This window comes from Palaemon carinicauda, chromosome 19 (genome assembly GCF_036898095.1).
Source record: "Palaemon carinicauda isolate YSFRI2023 chromosome 19, ASM3689809v2, whole genome shotgun sequence".
In the NCBI taxonomy this organism is placed as follows: domain Eukaryota; kingdom Metazoa; phylum Arthropoda; class Malacostraca; order Decapoda; family Palaemonidae; genus Palaemon; species Palaemon carinicauda.
In genome coordinates this window covers 36,945,108-36,956,697 of record NC_090743.1, presented here as the reverse complement: position 1 = coordinate 36,956,697, position 11,590 = coordinate 36,945,108, and the positions used below count along the sequence as shown (strand labels likewise).

The following is an 11,590-nucleotide window of genomic DNA, read 5'->3' as shown; positions in this document are numbered from 1 at the left end:
TCTCTCTCTCTCTCTCTCTCTCTCTCTCTCTCTTAAGAAAGGTTTTTTATGGAAGCAGAAAATATTCGGAATATCTTTCTTTCTATAGAATTTTTCTGCTTTGAAAAATATGTAGCCACACTCTCTCTCTCTCTCTCTCTCTCTCTCTCTCTCTCTCTCTCTCTTTAAGCATTGTTTTTTGGAAGCAGAAAATATACGGTATATCTTTCTTTCTCTACATTTTTTATTTCGAAAAAAATGTAGCCTCTCTCTCTCTCTCTCTCTCTCTCTCTCTCCCTCTAAGTATATCTTTTTTTGAAGCGGATAATATACGGTATATCTTTCTTTCTCTACACTTTTTCTGCTTCGAAAAATATGTAGCACCCCCTCTCTCTCTCTCTCTCTCTCTCTCTCTCTCTCTCTCTCTCTCTCCTCTTTAAGCATGACTTATTGGAAGCAAAAAAATATACTGTCTATCTTTCTTTCTCACACTTTTCTTTTCTTTGTCGAAAAATATGTAAACACGCTGGACGTTTTTTTTTCTTGAGTTCATAGTCATATCTAATAACTAAGGTACTGTATATACTAAAAATACAATTTAATAGAAATAAAACTTTTTTAGCACAGAAGGTATTGTGACCATTATTCTGTTTACATGTCTCATAAGACAGCTTAATTAATGCAAAATTAGTTTTTGACACGGAAAAAAAAATCGTTTCTTAACGTCCAGAAGAAACAACTTCTTGAAATAGGTTACATTAACAACTAGAGGGGTACTCGGTAGAGCGTAGATCTCCACCACTAATAGAATAGTGGCCAGGAATCTGCTCTCAAACAAACACACACACACACACCCAAAAGGGGGGTAAAACATAGCCTCCTTCCAACATCATTGGCGGCGGAGGTATTAATACTGTAATTCTAATTTATAAAAGCATTTCTCAGAAACCTGGAAAAAATACTTGAAAGAATATAATCAGGAAATTCCAAATATTTGCTTCCTATCTTTGATATATATTATGATAAACGAGACTTAATTTACAGTAAAATAATGTAACATTTGAATACTAAATATACAATCTTCTTCTAATTTGATTACTTATTTTTTTCTTTTTAAATTTCTTTTAGCATTATTCAATTCCTTAATTTAATCCAATTTTATTTTCTATTTTTTTAGAATTTATTTATTTTTCATTATACTTCATCAAATTATTCTCCCTGATTATAATAATGTAATAATACAAGAAGAATCACTAAAGCCTTTATAGGCTCTGAAAGACACAAGTTTGATGTTTGTGGAAGCTTAGTGGAAACGTCGGAGACTGAAAGGCCACTACCTGATGCACTTTGGTCCTACAGTGGGTGATAGGAAGAACAGGGTGCTGATCATATGCGTCTAGTGGGCCTTTTCTCTTTGCCTTTGCCATTCATGAACGACTTTTTAAACTTGCAGAAAGAGAGAGAGAGAGAGAGAGAGAGAGAAGAGAGAGACTTTGAACACACACCATCTCCCTTATACAATAAAGAGTGTCTGGCTATATATATATATAATATATATATATATGTAAACTCACATATACAAATACAGAGTACTCTGTCTCTCCCCATCCCTCGGGAAGAGGAGAGGGCGCATCATGCCCCGGTGAGAGGGGGTACCCCAGGATGTAAATTCGGAGACGACAACCTCCCACAAATTCCCCAAAACTACAGTATTGTATTTAGGAAAGGGGGAGGGGGTTGGAAGGGCTGAATCTGATGTGCATATGTATGCATATCTATCTAAATATTTAGCCTTCAATTCTGACGGGTCGCGTACGCTAGTAACCTAATATCAAATTACGGTTACCGAGTTTCCCATCTTGGTAATATCAAGATATTCAACGAGATCAGATCAGCTGAGTTTTTAATAACTATTAAAAGTTAATAAAAAAAAATCAAGAACATTTTATCTGATACTTTCTACATACGAAAAGTTTGTATTTCAAACCGTATATGAAGATTTTTTAAATACAATATTGTTTTTAAGAGTATCATAAAAGATTCTTTAAAATAATAGTTTATATCCACAAGTTTGAATATATATTATATTACTATTATTATTATTATTATCATTATTATTATTATTATTATTATTATTATTATTATTATTATTCTTATTATTATTATTATTATTATTATTATTATTATTATTATTATTATTATTATTATTATTATTATTATTATCACTTGCCAAGCTACAACCCTAGTTGGAAAAGTAAGATGCTATAAGCCAAAAGGTTCCATCAGGGAATATAGTCCAGTGAGGTAAGGTAATAAGGAAAACCTACAAGAATAGTTTTCAGAACAACAATAACAAGTGACAATATAATTAAGTAATTTGGAATGTATCTTGAAAGTCATCTTAAACAGATAAGGGCAAAAAAGAAAAAAAAATCGTATCTTTACGTATATCTAAATATATTTGTAAATGAATCAATAAATCATATCAACTATTAAGTATTTCTACGAAGGTCTGACATTTGATATAAAGTTATTTGTAAGCTAAAATTAACTTATAAGTTCAGAATCTACAGAATTCAAGCAATCTAATAGGATTTATGCTTCATTGGTTAGATTTCTCTTATCTAATCAATATCCAATTTAAATAGGACCTTACCTAAGCTAGGGACTTGAAAATATTCTATGAAACCAGATACTAAAAAACTAGATATAAAAACTATTACAAAGCTGGGAAAAATAATTAATATTACAAAGTTAGGTAAAAAAATAAGATATTAAAAAGTTTTGTAAAAAATAAGAATTTAAATAGGACCTTACCTAAGCTAGGGACTTGAAAATATTCTATTAAACAAGATACTAAAAAACATATAAAAACTATTGCAAAGCTAAGCAAAAAAAAAAAATTAAAAAGAATATTACAAAGTTAGGTAAAAAAATATCTTAAAAAGCAGGGTGAAAGATAAGATATTAAAAAAAAAAAAAAAAAAAAAAAAAACAAGATATTACAGTAGAAAAATAGTTCAAAAATGTTGATTCTTATATTTTTGCTTGTGAGCATTTTCGAATAATTTTCAAATACATTTCTCAATAAATTTCATGTTTTATTTTCCTGTCCAATCTTTCTCCATGCATTACAAAATCCATGAGGAGGATAAACAACTTGGGTGACTTGCTTGCAAAGGTTGCTTACCAAAATGCATGAAATATCACATGAGATTTGGCTCAAGATAAATAGAAGAAAGACGGGCATGATGAGAACCAAATATGTAATGGAAGATGAAGGAGAAAGGAATAATGAAATGGAATCGTTTAAATATTCAGGAACTATGATCGCTAATACAGGGTCTTTAGAATTTGAGTTTTATGAAAGAGTGAAAAAAGAAAATCAGACAATGGCTAGGTTAAGTAATATCTGGAAATCAAATCGCCCAAAATTATATCTAAAAATCAGGCTATATATCAGTTTAGGGATATCTATGTTACTGTAAGGACAAGAGTCATGACATGACATTGAAACAATCTCCAATAGATTTAGTAGATTAGAGAACAAAGTCCTCAGAAGGATATTGGGAGTTAAATGGCAGGACCGGATTAGAAATGAAACTATAACTGAGATTACTCGAGTGCCATATATGGATGAGATCATGATGAGGGGTAAATGAAGATGGTTAGGGCATGCTCTTCGTACTCCCCAGGAGAGATTGGTTCACCAAACTTTCAACTGGACTCCACAAGGCGCTAGAAGAGTGGGAAGACCCAGGCCTACATGGCTGAGGACTATGAAACGTGGAGTAGAAGATAGTGAATGGAGAAGTATTGATTTAAACGCTCAAGATAGAGACGATTGGTGAAATGTAACCGAGGTTCTTTGCGTCTATAGGCGAAGGAGATGATGAAGATGGAGATTTATTTTCATTTGAGAATCCCTTCATAGGATATCATAGATGCGTAAAGTCAATAATCACAAACATTTATCAGGCTTCCTTCTTGTGGAACATTAACACGCTGTTCTATCTTATTCCTCTTCCTCTTGTTTTTTTTTTTAAGTTTTTATAGTTTATCTATGAAATATCTAATTTAATGTTGTTAATGATCTTTAAATGTTTAATTTGATTGTTAACTACTTTCCTTGTAGTTTGTTCATTTCCTTGTTTCCTTTCCTCACTGGGCTGTTTTCTTCCTGTTGAAGCCCTTGGGCTTATAGCATCTTGCTTTTACAACTAGGGTTGTAGCTTGGCTAATAATAATAATAATAATAATAATAATAATAATAATAATAATAATAATAATAATAATAATAATTATTATTATTATTATTATAATAATGGAAAATGTTTGCAATCTTCTCAAAATAAATAATAAATATTTATTTACGTAATTTCCACATTTTATAAAGATCACAAAATACTTATCTAAGTCATGTGGGAAAGTAACTGAACTAGAATTTGTTAAGTCAAAGGCATGATAAAAATTTTTGATATTTAATAATAGATTTATATTTATTTCATTGCAACATTTTACAATGAAGATTACAAAATATTTATCTGAGGATAAAAAAATACCTTATCTAAGTCTAGAATTTAGTTAGTCAAATGTAATAAAAAATACATACAGTACACACAAAAAGGAAAATGTTATGGATGAAAACTTGATTTTTTTTTGTTTGGCGGGGGGGGGGGGTTACAGAACTCATTGTTAATTAATTTTATCATTATTTTGCTCAACAATATGTGCTAGGTCATGCAAATAATTCTGGAAAATGATTAAACTGCAACTATAAGTTTGCTGACGTGTAATAATGATTATGAAATAAAGTCTATTTAGTTTATCAAGACATTTATATTATGGACTTATCATGCTCTTTCAGACAACTATTTACGAGTGAAAAATAGATCATAGGATAAAGTTAATGTAATGTGATTATGCTTTGAGATTAGTTATTACCCTGTTATTATTATTATTATTATTATTATTATTATTATTATTATTACTATTATTAGCTAGCTACTGTACTAGTTGGAAAAGCAGGATGCTATAATTTATGCTCAAGGGCTCCAGCAGGGAAAAAATAGCCCAGTGAGGAAAGGATATAAGGAAATAGGTAAACTATATGAAAAGTAATAAACAATTAAAATATAACACTTTAAGAACAGTAACTGCATTAAAACAGAACACTTCTCATTGTATTCTTACAATGTTTATACCCAGGAGAGAGAGAGAGAGAGAGAGAGAGAGAGAGAGAGAGAGAGAGAGAGAGGGGGGGGGGAGAACACACCAGGAAGTTATACCTGTCGCATCCTGACATTTACACAGCAGGTAATCGACGATTTGTTAACAATCGTCAGCACCAAGAAAGAATCTCGCCCAAGTCCTGCACTTCATAGACGAAGAAACGTCAGTCTTGTTTAACGCATCTGTCATGGTTGATATACTGATTAAAGCATATTAAGCCCGAAGCGTACTGCTAATCCTTGTTAATATTAGGAGTGCTATGTTAAACAGAGCTCACATAATGCCTCGAAGTTATTATAGGATTAACTGTGATATGTCTTTCCTGATGATTGTTAGTTTGATCCACCTTCCTACCTATGTACACACACACACACACATATATATATATACACACAATATATATAAATATATATATATATATATATATATACACTATATATATATATATATATACACTATATATATATATATATATATATATGGAAAGAATGATGATGAAAATAACACTAAGAGACAGAAAAAGAACAACATGGATACAAGAGCAAACAAAAGTAGAAGATATTCTAACATGTAAGAAAAAGAAATGGATGTGGGAAGGACATAGAATGAGAATAACAGACAATACATGGATATTAAGAATAACAAAATGGGTCACTAGAGATTGTAAAAGTATCAGGGTAGGAAGGAAAAGACGATGGGTCGAAGAACTGGCACAAAAAAACCATAAACAGTCAAAAGTGGAAGGATATGTCTGAGGCCTTTGTTCTGCAGTGAACTAGTAACGGATGATGATGATGATTATAATGATGTTTTATATATATACTGTATGTATATATATATATATATATATATACACGCACACACACACACACACACATATATATATATATATATATATGCATGTATGCTTATATAAACACACATACACGCACGTATACACACACATCTTTGCCAATCGAGGGAACACTAGACAAGTTCATTTTTGCTCGGCTGTACAGAAATTTGTCTAATTTGTGTGTATCTACCTAAACAAGAAAAAAATCGCCTAGCTTCACGATAGCCGATTGAATTCTGTAACAGATGACCATGTATTAGGGGTCAGTGATCATTACACGTTAATTTTATGCTTTCTAATATTAACTAAACAAATGGTTCTTTTTTTGCATGGAATTAACTCTACAAGTGAAATTTTTCATAACATGTCAAAATATGCTACCGGAAAATTAAACCAGTTTACTCCAAAATTGGCTCGTGAAATCCTACTAGGATGCGGGAAAAAAGGATTAGAAGCTAAATTGTCAATAACCTTTGTGTGTGTGTGTGTGAGTGTGTGTGTGTGTGTACGTGTGTGTAATGGAACAAAATTGGCATCAACGCCACCAATAAAAATACTTCAAAACAATTACATTGTTTCTTTGATAGTTTAATTATTACTAATTATCCTTACATACACATCTTTAAATTAAACTTGTTAATGGAGCAATTCTATCTTATGGTTTCTTGTCCACTATCATTGCTTTTATAACTAATAAATTTAAAAAAAAGTAAAACTAATAGAATCTATGAGGCCTTGTCCAATTGACAGTATGGAATTCGATGCATTCCAAATTGGGTAAACTTTACTCTCCGAATGGCAACACCGAGGTTAACAACGTTATCGAAACAATATACAACGGAATGCGATTGTTCTAGCAGGTTTCAAATAAAAATACAAAATCCTGAAGCAAGGTTGGGAGGACGAAATAAGTAAAAACTAGCGGGGCACTCAGTAGAGTGCAGACCCTTGCCGCGGCAGCTTATTTCTCGACCTTTTGCTTTAACCTTGGCCTTGACCTTTGACCTTAACATGTATTAATTAGCGTGGATTTTCATACATTCAAATATGAACCAAGTTTAATGTCTCGATGACAACGATGTCCAAACATATGGCTGATTACATGAAATAGACATTTTGCTTGACCTTAACCCTGACCTTTGACCTTCCAAAATTTAATCATTTCCAGATTTTTACGTAACAGTTAATCGCTGCAAGTTTCATTACTTTACGATTAAAATTGGGGCCAGGAAGCTGTTCATAAACAAACACACACAAAAACACAAACAGGGGCGAAAACATAACCTTCCATATTCGTTGACGGAAGTAATATAAAGAAGTATGAAGAAGGGTTTTTGAATGAGTTACAATAAGTTACAAAATGTTTAATGACAAAAGAAAGCTGAATTATTTCAGGGAATGGGAAAAGCATTTATTGGCTTTCATGGCAATAAAATTGGCGCTAATTGTTTAGTCAAATGTACGAAAAATATAAGATGTGAAAAATCTTTGCTTTTGTGTGCGAAGAAAAACCAATTTTTTGGTATCATTCTTAATCCGATGGAAGTAAATCGGGTTAAAAATAAAAAATAAAAATTCTTTTGTGTGCAAAGAAAAGTTTAATTACTTTATTTACTTTAATTACTTATTTTTAATGCAATGGAAGTAAAAAATGTATAAAAAATAAAAAAACTTCTGAGTGCGAAGAAAAGCTAAAAGTTTTCTTATCATTTTTAAAAATCAAAAGCCGTACAATAAATAAACAAATGAGGATTAGGATAAAATAACCACAAATTCTGGATTTATGGAAAAAAGGGATAAATCTCAGTCCAGCAACGAAAATTCCAGCCAGAGCTAATGGCTGGAAAGTGGCAGAAATGTCCTCCTGGAAGGATGGAACTCACTTGATCAAATTTCAAACTTTGGTCCGTAAACTTGAACCAATTTTAACACGAAGTTGCCTCACGAAATCCTATTGGGATGTGGGGAATAATTGACAAAGAGCTGAATTGGTAAACGCCTTCCTATTCTTTTCGTATATTGAAACGTCAGTATCCTTATCACCAGTTATATAGTTCCTTCCAAACCATTGATTTTCTTCCTTGATAGATTTTCATCATTGTTCAACTTTGATTTTATCTCTTTTTCAATCTGAAAATCACATTCTATCATTTTTTTATCTAGCGTTAATTTCTTAACTATTAATATCCAATGCAGGACAAACGCCTCAGACATGTCATTTTTGTATAAGGTTTGGCCAGTTTTCATCAACACGCTGACAATACAGATTGCTGATGGTGGGAGATTTTCGTCTGATCGCTAGCAGGAAACCATCCTCATTATGCCATGACTAGTACAGCTCTGCTGATCATGACTATACGCAAACCATTTCACCGCGTTAAGGTATCCCCTCAGAAAGGGAACTACTAAATATAAGAGAATAAAACTACCAACATCTATTTTTTTTCCAGGCCTTGTCATTGAATTGGATCCAAATTGGGTAAGGTTCACGCTTCGAACGGTTACACCAAGGTTAACAAGGTTATCCAAGCAGTCAACAAGGGAATGTTATTGTTTCCGCATGCTACAAACAGAATACAATGCATCAAGTTGGCGAGTAGAATAAAACAAGTCGGATTTTAATGGGACATAAAGAATAGATCTCGGAGTTAAGTAATTGGCATATATGTGCAAATGATAGTGTTGTTAAAAAACACTATTATTCCAGCATGCACTGTTAAAATTTTACTGTAAAAACGGTAAAAAATCCTGGAACAAATGTTGCCAGGCTTTTACGGTTTTAAAAACGGATATATTGACGTAAAGGAGTGATATTAAGGTCACTAACCATTAAAAAGATAATAACAAAGGGTCAAAATTACAGTCGCCTGTATTTCACTGAAATACGGCTAAAAACAGTATATTTTTACTAAGAATTTCCGATTAGAATCACGATTTTTGTTTTAACATTGTAAACAGAATACGAGGAGTATAAATGTAATAAAAACTCTGAATTAAAACGAAAGCTTAAGTACCGAGACATCCTACAAATAATACGAATATAGAAAACAATAACCAAATAAAAGGATTTGATTTTTTTTAAGTATCTAAAATATAAATCATTGTTACTTATGCGTTTATTCTAGAATGTAAAGTAATATATAAATAAAAAAAATATATATATATACATATACATATATATATATATATATATATATATATATATATATATATATATATATATATATATATATATATTGTGTATATATATAGTTGAAAAAGCTACATATGCAAAGATTTTTTTCCCAAGAAAGAGTCACTGTGTTAGAGCACATGTGATCACATAATCTGCAGTATGCAGAAGAAAATTGCTTGGAAAGTTTGATTACTGTCTCTTAGAATCTCCAATTCCAGCAGCTGGAATCCTCTCGCCACCATAAAGCTGGAACGTGGCTGGAACGGTCTCCGGGAAGCATGGATTCTCGCTTGATCAAATTTTAAAGTTTACTGCGCAAACTCTCTTATACCAGTTTTACCCTGAAGTTAGCTCGCGAGATCTTATTTGGATGCGGATAAAAAGACGAGGGACTCAATTGGTGAATGTTTATATATATATATATATATATATATATATATATATATATATATATATATATATATATATATATATATATATGTGTGTGTGTGTGTGTGTGTGTGTGTGTGTGTGTGTGTGTATTATAGCCACCATCTCTTACCATCTGTTATTTTTATGTTTGGGTTCCCCCAGGTCACTCAGTGTGAGATTTTAGATAAAAGGATAATACTGGATTAACGGAAAACAGACCTAGGATTAGATTCAAATTCCTTTTCAATCTCCTGTACTCAAGGTAGAAATTTGAATCTAAGCCGAGGTCTGTTTTCCGTTAATCCAATATTATCCTTTTATCTAAAATCTGACTTCTCCGGAATTATCAAGAAACTGACAGCTGTTGGATCCCCTTCTCCTGTATAAATACGATGTCTTTGTATATGTATTCTCATTGTTGAGTCTGTTGATGTCCTGAGTGGATGAAAGTACTAACTACAATCAAGTCTTTTCATTTTTCCTTTCGTGGCTATAATACATTTTATATTCATCACGTGTCAGCTTTCGTGATTTCTACACACACACACACACACACACACACACACACACACACACATATATATACTGTATGTATATATATATATATATATATATATATATATATATATATATATATATATAACTACTCCGTTCCTTCCCGTCCCTCGGGTAGGGTTAGAGGGAGTAGTCACACCCTGATGAGAGGGGCTCCTCCTACAGATACACTCGGACATCACAACAGCCGTGTTGTGGTTAGGAGAGGAGGAGGGGGTGGAAAGGGATGAGTCTCTGTATGTGTTCGTGTCTGTGTGTAAAATCTAAATATTTAGCAGTCATTTTGACGGGTCTAGTACACTAGTGTATATATATAGGCCTATATATATATATATATATATATATATATATATATATATATATATAGATTATAACCGGTGTTCCTATATTTGAAAAAAAATATTTGAGTTATTATTTGTGGGGAGAAGCCTATGTTATTTATTTCTCTATTTCTTTTGTTTTATCATTTGTCTATTTCTATTTCTTTCTATATGTTTTTGGACCTCGATTACTTATTTCATTCTTATAATATTATTATTATTAGCATGACATATATAATTAATCACATTTTTCCTATATATTTGTCAAAGTTGATACTCATGAGAGACATAAATAAATAACCTGAGCCTTCTAGTTATTCCCATTTTTAAATTGACATATTTAGCTTTACTCGAATATTAATATCTAAAATACAGAAAATAGCAATACAATAAAAAAAAACGAGCAAAAATATAAGATTTCAATCGACAGATTCCACGTTTCAGTAGGGCACTTTTGATGCATTCTGAATTAACTTGGCTCTTCACATTTCCAACAATTACACTTTCAACAATGAAGGATGACTATGATATATAGCAAATAGCAAACTTAAATTTTCACTGCATAATACAACTAAAAATACCAAGGCACATTGAGAGAGATGTTAAAATAATTATACCAAAGAAACGAAGAAAGCAAATGACGCATAACAATAACAAATGTATCTATATCGATTCAAAATTAACTTACAAAAAAAGTAAATTTCATCATTGGAAGTATGAAGAGAATAAAAATAAAAAATACATCTGATTGTAATGTACACGTTTATTTCAATGAGGCAGATGTATGTAACATTTGTCGAAGGGAATGCTATTTCTATGAGAAAAAAAATCCTTTGTAAAATAACAGGCTCATTACTAACAAGAAAAGAAAAAAAAGAATTTTGGAATACATGATATCACATTCTCTACAGTTTAGGGGTTCCCGACCTTTTGTTATTCCCCTTAGACATTTTAAATGATTCCTGTGCACCCCTAATATTGAAGATGGAAAAGAGAAACAATGAAATTGTTATTGTGATATAACTGTCTTAATCAATCTCAAAGCAGATTAAATCCTATATTGCGCAGGACTGGTTATATTTT

The 11,590-nt window shown here is 31.5% G+C and overlaps 1 protein-coding gene across 1 annotated transcript in view; it reads left to right on the top strand.

Moving 5' to 3' along the window:
- Window positions 1-11,590, top strand: part of LOC137658960 (proteoglycan 4-like) — a 24,875-nt gene that overhangs the window by 11,736 nt on the left and 1,549 nt on the right. The gene's annotated exons all lie outside the window — the stretch shown is intronic.